Raw genomic sequence first — 12,604 nt, forward strand, 5'->3', positions numbered from 1 at the left:
ATAATGAGTGCCTAAGTCCTTCACATGCATTATCTTATACAGTAGTCACAACAAAAGACTGAGTCAATGTTTCTCCCTCACTTTAGAAATAAGAAAACTGATACTGAGAGAAAAATAATTACCAAAATTTTCACAGCCAATAAGTAAAGGGTCTGGTATTTAACACCAGATCTTTCTGTGTTGGCTTTACCATCCATTTTCTTCCTGTGCTAACACCCAGAAAACATTAGTGTAATTAACATTTAATATTCTGTTTTTTGGTAAAATTCAGCCAAATGCTATATTTATCAATTAAATCCCAAGAGGGATTGTGATTTGTTCCACTCATCCCATTTCATTGATCCTTGATTATACTTTTCTATGTGTACTTCTGTATTTATATTTATTATTTATTTTATTTATTTATTTTAATCAGAATGCTCCCTTCTCTTCTATATTTCCTAGATAAATGTACACTCTATATCCGTTTTTACTTTAGTTAAGAGTCACTTCTTCCTCTCTCAATTCTTCTTCATCTTCTTCAAGCCTCATTGATCTTCTTTTTCTCCAAATTTCTGTAGTATTCAGTTATTCTACCAAATTGGTGCTAACTCACATATTGAGCTGCCTTCTATTGTTTGCTGTATTTTCAACTAAATTTTAACATTTTAAAATAAATAATGTTATTTTCTTAGTATTTCTGCCAAGCAGACAAATAAACAATAAATAATGTTATTAATGTATAGTAAAGAATTAAGCAGTTTAGTATACCAAAAACATCAGTCTATTTTTAACAGACAGAGTGAATAATGTTATAAAACTAAAATGGAAATATAAATTTGTAGAAGTATCAGTTTCAGAACAAGAAATGACTGACAAAAGATCAAGAAGTCAATAGAATATTTATGTCAGGGAAAGGGCATCTCTGATCACAGCTGACTGAATTATCACCTTCAGGAACATTTCTCAGAAGTCGCCATTCTTTAGCAGAATTGGAAATATTTTATTGATAAGATTAAGATCTTTTACAGGCATCATTTGAAGCCCGATATCCTTAAATATGATCAATTTGAAATAACTTTAAAATATGGAAATCACAACACATAATGAAAGCATGTTGTAAGAATTAAGTTTGTTGCTTCAGTAACTTGGGCCAATGTTGTGGGTGGTTATCATGAAGTCTAAAAAAATAAACATTCGTAAGACTCTGACCATATGCCTCCATCCTGGCTTTCATGACAGTGTGCCCTGATCATGGATACAGTATTCTGGCCTATAGTGGAGGATGACTCATTAGGTTACCATGACATTATAAAAATATTGTGTAACCTACACTTTACTGGGTATAAAGTGATTAAACAGCAATGCTTCCAGCTACCGTTGCCTTGGGAAGTTTTAATGATGCTACAAAGTAAGTGTCATGGTTGTTGCCCAAGTGTAGGATCTGTGCCTAGTTCAGTATCCAAGCAGGAGCAGATCCTCCCATCAGAGGGCCTTTAAAACCCCTTCCATACTTAGGTAGGGGGAGCACATAATTGGAGCAGAAAATAACATTTTTTCCTTGCAGAGAGACTAAGAGAGAGAGGTGGTAGGCACAATATGCTCAGTGCTCAGTTCAGAGCAATACAGCAATGTATTACATAGTTATTTGAGAGATTTGAGAGAGTAACATATAAAAGCTTGGTTTCCCAAAACCCTACATGACTGTTTATGTAAGCAAAGAACAAGTCTTGTTACTAGGGATCCTGAAAAAAGAAGTGAAGGTCTCAGACCAGAGAAGAAAATTGTGAAACACAAAAGCAAGGTTGGATTTTACCACAACAGGGAATCCTTTGTAACCAGGCTGGTTCCCACTCACCACTAGTTCATTATTATTAATTAGGCAAATAGTTCCATGTCAGATACATGTTAGTAAAAAATCCAGTCTAACAGATGTGACTCCTGACTGTCAAGAAATTTATAGATTAATACAAAGAAAGAGATTAAAATGAATCCTACAAACAAGAGTATAATCACAAAGTGTTTTCAATGTTAACAGGAAAAATTACAAGGAGGAAGAATAATTTGAGTGTTTGTCAAAGTGACTTAGTAACTCCTCGGTGATGGAAGAGTAGGGAATTTTCCTAAGAAAGTATCATTTAAGCTAAGCTCTGAAGGATGAGTGGGCCTTAAGTAGGCAAATTGAGTCACTAGCAGGGAAATAAATAGGAAAGGGTGGAGAGAAGAGCACAGACTATGACGTGTCAGACATAAGTGTTGTGTGGATCCAGAAGCTAGCCAGAGTCACTGGATATACAGAGAAAGGAGAAGACAAAGTTTGGAGCCAGACCTTCTAAGGTCTGTTTAGTATTTTGGTCTTGATTCTAATGGAAAGTCATAGAAGTTTTTAAGATAAGAGGATGACATTATTTGCACTTGGAAAATATGTGTGTTCATAATGTATACAGTAGACTGAAATGGTAGACGGTTTAATGGAATGAGCTTGAAAGAAATCAAGCAAACAAACCAAACATCCTCAGCCTTTTCTGACTTTAGTCTGAGCCACAGAAAGGAGGAGCCAGTACTGTGTTTTTCAAGGCACATAAAGGTAAAATTATGTGGTATTCTCCCCAGTAAAAGGAAGTGGAGGGAACTATGAACTTGGTAGGAAGTAGAAAGAATCATACCAAGGAGAGACTTGGAGAGTTTTTCCTGATAATGGGGAGGCGATGAGGGTTTCCCAGTCCTGAGACTGGAATGGGTCATGGGAAAGAAGCTTTGAGAGATGATCAGATCTCTGCTATAAGAGTGTGAATACCAGTCTATGTGAGTCATTACTCATCAATGAAGCACTGGCCTTGGGAACACCAGTTTATCAGGTCAGAAAAAAGGTGGCAGTGTCATTCTGTAATGATTACATCAGGATAAGCAAGGAGCATGTCAGTAGATTAGTGTGGCTAAAGCAGATCCCTTTCTTAATTTTGCACAACACAAATTGGACAGAAGGATTTCCAAAACTTGCAGACTGAATTGCTACGAGTTAGGTGGACGTTGAAGCAAGGCTAAAGTAATTATGAATTGGTGTTTTAAGCCATTAAGTTTTTATGGAGCAATGAATGACTGGAACATCTAAAATTGTCCCATCCCTAACTGTTTGTTAGCATTCAGCACAACAAATGACAAATTGTGGCTTTTTCCACTTTCCTCCACTTCTCTCTTCTCAGATTTCTTCAAGTATTAAGTTTCTTTTCCTTTTCTTTTCTTTTATTTATTTATTTATTTATTTGTTTATTTGAGGCAGAGTTTCACTTTTTTTTGCCCAGGCTAGAGTGCAATGGCGCGATCTCGACTCACCACAACCTGTGCCTCCCGGGTTGAAGCAATTCTCCTGCCTCAGCCTCCCAAGTAGCTGGGATTACAGGCATGGACCACCACGCCCAGCTAATTTTGTATTTTTGGTAGAGATGGGGTTTCTCCATGTTGGTCAAGGTAGTGAGTAATATGTCATTAGAAGGAAGGGCTGCCCTTTCACTGAAAATTTTGCTGCAGTTTTTCTACAAAAGTTGCTGTGAATTTGTCATGCTGTATCATACATGTTATGCTCCTGTATATGTTTCTTAAAAAACATGTTATTTGCTTGGAGACTAGTAATATTTTAATATTTTATAGAGTAAATATTAGTTTGTTAGTTGTATATAGGTGGGTGTTTTGTGTGTGTATATTTTACTTACAACATTGATTGGGGGTTTAGTGTTTATGTGTAATGTTTTATAATTTTTCTATTTAAAATAATGGAAAGTAAGTTTCTGATTAATGTTTCTTGCCCAGAATATCAGATTTTCAGAAATGAATTGCTGATATTAGGGGGATATGCCTATCTACAGATTTTCCAATTTCTATAGTGGAGAAATTAAGAAAGAAGGAATTGGTCTGTTGTGTGACCATAGATTAGTGTTTACAAGTGATGGAAGATATTGGGTTTGTTTTGGATATGTGGATTGCCTGGTGCTTTTCACACATAGGTGGAAAAGCCAAATAGGTAATTGCTTAGTAAGAAGAAGGAAACAAAACCAAACCAAACACTGAGAAATGATCAGAAGCCACTGAAAGTTTTTTTTACAGTGAATCAATTTTATCTGGGTCAAAAGATAGAATCATGGGAGGGAACTGCACACATGTAGCAGCCCAATACGTCAAGTCCAAACATGCAGATGAACCCATTTATTTTCCACAGACACCACCTAATATTCATTCCTTTGAAGCCAGAAATTGAGAACAGATTGCTTCTGGTCATAGCAGTGATTTATGAAAACTTCCATTTTTAACTCATATTACATGAACTGCTCAGGGATATTTCATGTGGCCAAAGCAATCCACTCAGGCTTCTAAGGTGTTTAAATGTCACTATGTATATGTGAGAAATATAGCCATACATTTCTGTAAAAATTCCCTATATGTATAAGTGAAATGCAAAGAACACATGTTCAGTCATAAATATGTTCATGTAAAACAGTCTAGTCCTCCTGTGAGTACATGCCAAGATATTTGGAGAAAATGCAAATAAAGTACTTAGAAGTGTTCTTGGCACCTTGTAAGTGCTCAATAAATGTTAACTATAATAAAAATATTATTGTTATTCTTTTCTTTCTGTTTCTACTCCTCTTCCTCCTTCTCTGCCCTCTCTTCCTCCTCCTATTCATTGCTTCTCTGATGATAATGCCATTACTGGTTCTCAACCACCCAAGTTAAAAACCAGAGGTGTGATTAATTCTCTCCCTTAGCCCTTCTGTTTTTCCAATCAATTCCCTTCTAAGGTCAATTTCACTCCCCCTCCCTTTAGTTCTCTCCTTCATTCCAGGCTCACTGCCACTGCCACATTTAATATTCTTATTGCTTTTTATCTAGACCCCAGATAAACCTTGACTGGATTACCCAATAGGCAGTCAAGCAAATCCTTAGGGTCCTTCAAAGCAGGGATATCCTAAAGATGAAGATAGTTCAGCTTTAATGAAGCTTTCCAGGATTTTTTCCATCAGAAAACCTTGAAAAATATACTGAAGTTATCCTACACATGTTTCATTATTAATAGTTAAGCATTGATTTTATTTTGGTTTACAGTTAGAGGTGGTAATACCATAACATTTTCAAAGTTTAGGGCTTCTAATAGTTTTCAGTCTCAGCTAGCTCCTGACTTAGCTCTTTGACTCCGGCTGCTTCTTTCCCACATGCACTCCTTTCAGAACAGTGAACACCTCTGCAATGAAAGTTCACTGCTTACAAATCTACAGTGAATTTGTAGTGATTAAAAACAACCAGCAACCATAGAGAGGTGGGTTAGAGGGTATTTCATGATGTTGGGAAGTATGGTTACAGACAATAGGCTTTAACAGGGGAAACACATCAACGTTCAGGAGGAGAAGGCAGGGGTCCCCTGATGTCTCACTGGCCCCCTGAGAAATTCTTTGAGGACGGAGTACTTCTGGATACACCATGGGTTTGTGTTCCAGGGAGGGGACACTATCCGTCTGCTTCCTTCTGGAGTACATTTGAGAGAGGCAAGAGTCAACATTTAATGTACACGCCAGCTCATTTGTAGAGTTGTCTGAAAATGTTAGCGGCTTGGGGAAAGGAATGCACTCAGACCCATAGGAAGCTGAGTTCCTGTGCAGTTCCTTCCACTGGGACAGAAGGAGAGCTTGGTCTCTGTCCACCTATTGCAAGGCAATCTGAACCTTAAGGCTTATTCCCTGAACGATTCTACTAGTCTTTCTCCACAACAGCTTAAGTTCATCAAAATTTGACTTAAACCTATTTTCTGATCCTATTCTCTATTCTCCCCTGCCATGCATGCTATGCTATTTTTTTCTTTCAATATTTATGGTGCTTTGTTTCCTTGAAAGCGTTGTTTATTTTGTCAACCTGACACCTGGAATATATTAGCACCTCCCTTCTGCCAGCCTCCCACCTTCATATGTATGCTTGTTTCCTATACCATCTTCCTGTTTATCCCACAGAACTTTCAGAAACCAAATTAAAAACTGCCTTCTTCACAGAGCCTTCTTTTCCTCTATGTCCAAGCACTGATGAAGGGGACCTAAACCTGTTGCTTTGTCATGGGCCTCAGTCTCCATATGCTTCTCATAAAATGGGAATTTCATAGGAGTGTTTGGTTCTGATAACCCACCACACAGTTTTCTTGCAACATAGTACCTAGATGCAACTCAACTGCTTTAACTGGACTGTGCCAAAGAAACACCAATTTTCACTAATGCTGCTACAAAACTGGCTGGGCAAACATACTAAAAGTCAGTCTCCTTGGATTGCCTCTTTATGGAATTCGTAAGAGTTTTAATAAAAACCTAGTTTTTTTACATTATACTCTAATTTCAGAACCAAATGCCACCTAAACTGTATTTCCTCTTTGGAGTTGCATTATTGTTACAGGACAGGGGTCCCAATCCACATCCCAGGAGAGGGTTCTTGGATCTCTCACAAGAAAAAAATTCAGGGCAATTCCGCAGCACAAAGTGAAAGCAAGTTTATTAAGAAAGTAAAGGAATAAAAGAATGGCTACTCCATAGACAAAGCAGCCCTGAGGGCTGCTGGTTGCCCATTTTTATGGTTATTTCTTGACGATATGCTAAACAAGGGGTGGATTATTCATGCCTCCCCTTTATAGACCATATAGGGTAACTTCCTGATGTTGCCATAGCATTTGTAAAGTGTCAAGGCACTGGAGGGAGTGTAGCAGTGAGGATGACCAGAGGTCACTCTTGTCGCCATCTTGATTTTGGTGGGTTTTGGCTGGCTTCTTTACTGCAAGCTGTTTTATCCACAAGGTCTTTATGACTTGTATTTTGTGCTGACCTCCTCTCTCATCCTGTGACTTAGAGTGTCTTAACTGTTTGGGAATGCAGCCCAGTAGGACTCAGCCTCATTTTACCCAGCTCCTGTTTAATACGGAGTTGCTCTGGTTCACATGCCTCTGACATTATGGATCAGTGAATTTTGGAGCTTTTGCTTTTTGTATTAAACATTTAAACAGACGTACTAGAGATTCTTAGACTGCCAGTCAGGCAATAAGTATAATTGAAGAAATGTTTGAGTTTTGAAAAGATTATTTTGCTTATATACATTTCCCGCAAATTTTAAGAGATTTATCACTAGGAATGTATACACCTAATCAATGAATTTTTGAGAGTCCTTTAAAATTCATATCAATGAAGACTATTTTGGATTCATGGAAAAATATATATTTCTAAGAGAAACATCAGATCAGAATATTAACTAGATGATCTTAATGTAGTTCTTGAATGATGTTCTCATAAGAATACCATATTTTGTATTTTATTTTTTTTATTTTTTAAAAATTATTTTCTATTTTTTTTTAAAAAAATTCTATAATTAAACATTGCTAATAGGTATGATTTTAATCTGCAATTCCTGGTATAAGAAACAGTATCGGCCGGGCGCGGTGGCTCACGCCTGTAATCCCAGCACTTTGGGAGGCCGAGGCGGGCGGATCACAAGGTCAGGAGATCGAGATCACGGTGAAACCCCGTCTCTACTAAAAATACAAAAAATTAGCCGGGCGCGGTGGCGGGCGCCTGTAGTCCCAGCTACTCAGGAGGCTGAGGCAGGAGAATGGCGTAAACCCAGGAGGCGGAGCTTGCAGTGAGCCGAGATCGCGCCACTGCACTCCAGCCTGGGCGACAGAGCGAGACTCCGTCTCAAAAAAAAACCAAAAAAAAACAAAACAAACAAACAAAAAAAAGAAACAGTATCTTTTGTACTTTCCTAAATAAAATGGAATGTGCTCTCAGGTCCCATTTGGTAGAGAATTCACTCCTACTTGTGCTCTCTCATACCCATTCTCCCAAAGAACTTCCTCTTCCCCAGTACAGAAGTGTCAGAAAAGGGGCCCCTTAGTTTTCTGTCCACTTTGATCACCACTGATTTGGTGGTCACGGCCAAGACCACAACTAGGAAAGAGGTGGTTTTCCTAGAATCCGTCGGTCCTCTATCACACTAGAATCAGAGTCAAGAAAAGACAGAGGCTTCTTCAAAACTTCTTGAGATTAGGGATTTTTAGACAGCCCTAAGGGGCATGTACTTTTGTCTGCTCACTGCTGTGTTTCCACTAATTAACACTCGACCCCTGGAAAATATTCAATAAATATTTTTTAATGAATAAATGAATGAATGGCTCAGGAAGGAGAAGTAAGATTACAGATAGGAGCTGGGTACAATTTAATGTCTGTATAAATTGCTCTGCTACTCACATACTATTTCTTTTAAATAGGTAAACTCCAATAAATGCGTTTGTTAAAAGTAAACCACTGTTTATTCATGGACAAGAGTACAAGTTTCAAATAACTTCAATTCTAATTGGGTTAGCAAAGAATATTTACAACATCTTGCAGTCTCTGACAGTAGTCTTAGTATAATATGTCTTTAATGTCAATGGCTATTTTCAAAATAATTTATCCAAATGCCTTTCCATGGCATTCACTGAGCAAATTCTGAGAGAAATACAAAATTTAAAAGGCTAAAGAGGAGCTTCAGAATTCTTATCTGGCATGTAAGAAGCTTGGAAATTGCCACTGTGTCCCAATGAGCAAAAAGCTAAAATAACTGAAAAACAGCAGCAACAACAATAGCAACAAAAATCAACAACTCTTCTTAGATCTGTAAAAGAAACGAGGTCATAGAGTAAACTGCTGCCTTCAAAAGTAGAGAGACCAATAGGTGAATACAGAGAATCACAGCTTACTAGAACAGAAACTCACCACTAGTAACCCCCGTGGAAACCATAGTTTGGCTAGGGAAATTTGAACTGTAATTGATAAATTGCTGGAGGCTTGATGTGGACAACTTGGAGAATTAAAAATCTCAGGGTTACCTAGTTATAAGGGACATACTCACACTTCTGTCTGTTTTACCTACAGGAGTTCTACCAGGTCCTCACAGTAATTATCAGAGAAATATTTCCTCCTGCTTCTGGGGGAGAGATGAAAAAGAACCATTTAGAATATACCAGAGCACTCTTGTTCTTTTTAACAAGATCTGCCCTCAGGAGAAACAATTTAATCAGAACCTAGCCTGCTGGGATTTTATCGGAGCTGAACTGACCTGAGGAAAGAGAAATAACCAACTTCTCTTCTAGCCTTCCATGCAGAGACTTGGAAAATACCCAACTCTAGCCCACTCTAGCCACCCTGCCCCATCTAAGTGGTGAGGAGGGTTGAGAAGCACGTGTCAGGTTCACAATTCAGAGGTACAGGCTTGCTAAAAGACTGAGACCTAATCAAAGGGGCATAGAACACTTTCCTTTCTTCAGACCTTAACAACACATTACTAAAGACTCATTTACAGAATTTCCTTTTACCTGGTACATTGTGTCTGGCTATGAAAAATAAAATTACAAGACATATACTAAAGGCAAAAGACAAGCACACAAATATACAAAAACATAGTTTGAAGAGATAGAACAAACATCAATATCAGAGTCAGATATGACAGGGATATTGGAATTATCAGACTGGAAACTTAAAACAACTACCATTAGTATGCAAAAGACCCTAAAGAGTAAAGGAGACAGCATGCAAGAACAAATGGACAATGTAAGAAGAGATTTAAAAGATCTAAGAAAGAATAAAAGTAAAGTATAAGATATCAAACACAGTGCCAAAATGAAGAATGTCTTTGATGGGCTTATTAGTAGCCTGAACATAACTGATGAAAGAACCTCTGAGGTTAAGGATATTTCAATAGAAACTGAAAAATAAAGAGAACAAATACCACCACCACCACCACCACCAATAGAATAACCAAGAACCATGGGGCAACTACAAAAGGTGTAACATAGGCAAAATGAAAATACCAGATGGATTAAAAAAAAGGGTAGAAAATAAATAGTTAACACAATAATGACTAAGAATGTTCCTGAATTAATTTCAGGACACCAAACTATAGATTCAGGAAGTTCAAGGAACACCAAGCAGGATAAATATGAGAAAAGAGCTACACCTAGGCTTACCTTTTTCAAACTACAGAAAATCAAAGATAAAGATGAAACTACTGAAAGAAGTCAGAGGGAGAAAACACCTTAGCTATAGAAAAGAAGAGATAAGAATTACATTCAACTTCTCTTCAGAAGCCATGCAAGTGGGAAGCAAGTAGAATAAAATATGTAAAGTGTTTAAATAAAAACCTCACCAATCTGGACTTCTGTATCCTGCAAAATAATCTTTCAAAAATGAAGAATACATAGAAATTTTCAGACAAAGGATAATTGGAGAATTTGGTGCCGGTAGACATGCCTTGCGAAAAATGTTAAAAGCAGCTGTTTTAAAAGAAGGGAAATATATACTTTAAACTCTCTATAAAATATAGAGTTTTAAAATTCTCTATAAAATTTATAGTTTAAAACTCAGATCTACATAAAGAAAGAAGAGCATCAAAGAAGGAATAAGTAAAGGTAAAATGAAAATGAAAGCTTAGAAAAAGAATTGAAGATAAAAGTCAGAACAAAGAATAAGGTCAATAAATAGAAAACACTAACAAATTTGGCTGGGCGTGGTGGCTCATGTCTGTAATCCCAGCACTCTGGGAGGCTGAGGAAGGTGGATCACTTGAATTCAGGAGTTTGAGACAGCCTGGCCAACATAATGAAACCCTGTCTCTACTAAAAATACAAAAAATTAGCTAGGCGTGGTGGCGCACATCTGTAATCCCAGCTACACAGGAGGCTGAGTCAAGAGAATCCCTTGAACCCGAGAGGTGGAGTTTGCAGTAAGCCAGGACAGCATCACTATACTCCAGCATGGGCAACAGAGACAGACTCCATTTTAAAAACAAAACAAAAAACAAATTTGACAGGTATTAATCCACCTAGATAAATAATTACTTTGAATACTAATAATGTAAATGCACCAATTAAAACAGAGATTTTCTGAATGAATCAAAAAAAGAATCCAACTTAATTTGATCAACAACATACTCACTTTCAATCTAAAGACACATATAAATTAAAAGTAAATAGAGAAAGTATACCATACTAACACTAATCCAAAGAAAGTAGAGTAGCTATATTAATTTCAGACAGAGCTGGCTTCACAGCAAGAAAAGTGATCAGGGATAACGAAGGGCATTACATAAAAATAAAGGGGTCAATTCTCCAAAAAGATAAAATCATTCCTTAATGTGTATGTGCCTAACAATAGAGCATCAAAATACATCAGGAAAAAAATTGATAGAACTTCAAGGAGTAATAGATAAATTCAATATTATAGTTGGAGACTTCAACAAATCTAAAATAATAGAAATCATAAAATGTCTGTCTCCAGATGAAAATGGAATTAAACTTGAAATCAGTAACAAAAACATAATTTGACAATCCCAAAGGACATGTAGAATAAGCACACTTCTAAATAAGACATGGTTTAAAGAAGAAACTTCCACAGAAATTTAACAAAATATTTTCAACCAAATGAATATGAATACACAAGATATAAAAATTTATGGGATGCAGCCAAAGCAATGCTTAGAGAGAAATTTATAGCGTTGAATGCATATATTAGAGAAGAATAAGGATCTAAAGTAAATCATCTGAGCTTCCACCTTAGGGAACTAGGAAAAGATAAGAAAATTAAATACAAAGTAAGTAGAAGAAAGAAAATAATAAAATTTAGGACAGAAATAATTAAAATTGAAAAAATAAATAAACAGAAAACATCAAACAAACAAAAAGTGGATTACTTGAAAAGATCAGTAACATTCATAAGCCTCTAACCAGACTAAGAAAAAACAAGAACAAACACAATTACTAACATCAAAAATGAAAGTATAGAAAACACTACAAATTGCATAGACGTTAAATAAATAATAGAGAAATACTATGAACAACTCAATGCCCACAAATTTGATAACCTCAATGAAATGAACAAATATCTTTAAAGACATGATCTGCCAAAACTCATGCAGGAAGAAAGAGACAATTTCAATAAGTCTATATTTATTACAAAAATCAAATCAATAGTTAATAATCTTCCAAAACTGAAAGCACTTGGTCCAAATGGGTTTACTGGTGAATTCTACCAAATGTTTAAGGAAGGAATTATGCCAATTCTCTAAAATCTGTTTTAGAATTTAGAAGCGAAAGGAATACTCTGTAACTCATTCTATCAGGCCAGTGTTACCCTAATTCCAAAATCCAACAAATGTATTACAACAAAACTACAGACCAATACCTTTCATGAACACATGTACAGACATTTTCAACAAAACATTAGTAAATCAAATCCAGCAATGTATTAAAAGGATTATACTCCACAAAGTGGGATTTATCCTAGGATATAAAATTGGTTTATCATTCAAAAGTCAACTAACATATTTCATCACATTAACAAACTAATAAAATAAAAATCATATGATTATATCAACAGATGCAGAAAAAGCATTTGAGACAATCCAACATCCTCTCATAATAAAAACTCTCAGTGAAATAGGAATTGAGAATTTCCTTAACTTGATAAAGAATATCTACAGAAATCCTATAGATAAACATCATACTTACTGGTGGAAAACTTAATGATTTCCCCCTAAGATAAGGAACCGAGGCAAGAATACATATTTTCATTACTGA

This window comes from Macaca thibetana, chromosome 8 (genome assembly GCF_024542745.1).
Source record: "Macaca thibetana thibetana isolate TM-01 chromosome 8, ASM2454274v1, whole genome shotgun sequence".
NCBI lineage: Eukaryota > Metazoa > Chordata > Mammalia > Primates > Cercopithecidae > Macaca > Macaca thibetana.